Here is a 2,145-nt window from a genome sequence, read left to right as displayed (position 1 = left end):
ACTTTGATAGACTGGACTCTTCTCAGAAATGCAGGATACAAGTAAACTCCAAAAGACTCATGATGGAGAGAGATGTCTACATTCAGAGAAGAACTAGAAAGAACAGAGTCTGAATGCAGATTGAAGCAAATTACCTGCTGTCTTTCTTTTTCTTGTTTGGTTTTGTTTCCTCTTAATCATTGTTCATTCCATCCAATACAATCCTTCTTTATAACCTGACTAATGTCTAATGTGAAACTATTTGCAGATCCTATACTTAATTGTATGCTGCCATGGGGGGAGGGGGGTAAGGGAGTAGGAGAAAATTTGAAAGTCAAAGAACTGGGGAACTGAATCTTGTAAACTCAAAGTAAACTAACAAATTAATAAAGACCAAAAATTTTAAAAAGATATTGATGTATACCCAATTTTTGCCAGACTGCTTTCCAGTTTTCCCAATAGTTGTTTTTTTTTTTTGTCATATAGTGAATTCTTATTCCACAAGCTTAAATCTTTACATTTGTCAAACACAAGGTTACTATCATCATTTACTACTATGTATTATATGTCTGTTTCGTTCCACTGATCCACCTTTATGTTTCTTTTTTTTTTTTTTTAGTTTTCAGCTATTTATTTGCTGTGTTACAAGAGATAATTAGTCAAAAAGACCAAAGCCCATGTCATCATCTGGTTCCTAGAATTCCTCTTTCTTAACTTCCTCTTTCTTCTCTTCAGCAGGGGCAGCACCAGCAGCAGGAGCAGTACCCCCAGTAGGAGCAGCACCAGCTGCCAAGGCACCTCCACCAACTCCTACATTGCAGATGAGACTTCTGATGCCAATGTTGGCCAGGGCCTTTGTAAATAGACCAGGCCAGAAAGGTTCAGCATTTACACCTGCTGCTTTAATGAGGGCATTGATTTTATCCTTTGTGACCATGATCTCATAGTCATGCAGGATGAGGACTGAGTAGATGCAGGCAAGTTCCGAGACGGAGGCCATTTCTGGGGCTGCCTGGCCTGGTGCCAGCTGCCGGCTGAAGTCAGCTTCAGCCTCAGCCTCACCCCAATGCCTCCTTAGCTTCCTGGGAAGGACCAAGCACCTTATAGACAAACAAGGAGGTAGGGTGAAGCGGGATGGCACCTGTGCAGAAGCACCTTCAACAGTGGCCCACCTTTATATTTCTTAGCCAGTACAAGATCGTTTCGATAATTACCACCTTATAGTTTAAATCTGGTGCTTTATACTCCTTCCTTCAGATTTTTTTTCATTAATTCCTTTGATATTCTTGGTCTTTGGTTCTTCCAATTGAATTTTGTTATGTTTTTTAGCTCAGTAAAATAATTTTTTGGTAATTTAATCAAGATGGCATTGAATAAGTACCTTAGTCTAGGTAGAATTGTCATTTTTATTATATTGGCTCTGCCTATTCATGAACAATTAACATTTATCCAATTATTTAAATCTGACTTTATTTGTATAAAAATGTTTTGTAATTATATTTATGTAGTTCCTGGGTTTGTCTTGGTAGGTATGTGTAAAGCCAAGCATGAGCAGCTTTCTAGAGGATTGCTGCTGTGAACAGCTTCAAGGTTCTGATTACACAATATAGTGAACTCTCTATTTATTCAGCAGTAAATTAAGGCAAAACATTCACAGAAATCAAAGTACAGCATTCACAATGTTATAACTTCACAACTTATCACTAAAGTGGCCACATAGTTTTCACCAAAGTGGTCACATCTTTTTAAGCAAAAGATAACATTCATTTAGTAAATCCTTAATTCAATCACAAAGTACAAAGGTCAAAGTTCTCCACCCCTACATCACATTGTCTTAATCTCTTCAATCAAAAAGTCTTCTTTCTTCTTAACTGGAGAAGTCCTTAACTTAATCATCTAAATGTAAAGATCAAAGTTCTTCACCCCTAGGCCACAGTGAATCACAATCTTCTCAGTTTGCATTAAATACCCCAGGAGAGGTCTTTTCATCTTGACTCAAGGCAGGCTCCCAGCTTCCATGGTTCCTCTTCCATGATGCCAGCTCCTGCCTGAATCTATCCAATTGCCACCTGAATTAAAGGGCAGACAGCCCTCAGTTCCTTGTGCAGTTCCTGTTCCATATTGAAGCTCATAGTGTCTGGTCCACCTCAAATCCTTCACAGTTTC

General features: G+C 38.6%; 1 pseudogene; it reads right to left on the bottom strand.

Annotated features, from left to right (window-relative positions):
• Nucleotides 1-629: 629 nt before the first annotated feature.
• Nucleotides 630-1,011, bottom strand: LOC138146931 (large ribosomal subunit protein P1 pseudogene; annotated as a pseudogene).
• Nucleotides 1,012-2,145: the final 1,134 nt, after the last annotated feature.

Source organism: Petaurus breviceps, unplaced genomic scaffold, assembly GCF_028583685.1.
Source record: "Petaurus breviceps papuanus isolate PSGF00001 unplaced genomic scaffold, PetGlider_PUasm1.0 90775, whole genome shotgun sequence".
In the NCBI taxonomy this organism is placed as follows: domain Eukaryota; kingdom Metazoa; phylum Chordata; class Mammalia; order Diprotodontia; family Petauridae; genus Petaurus; species Petaurus breviceps.
The sequence above is the reverse complement of the archived record's forward strand: the minus strand, read 5'-3'. Positions and strand labels throughout refer to the sequence as shown.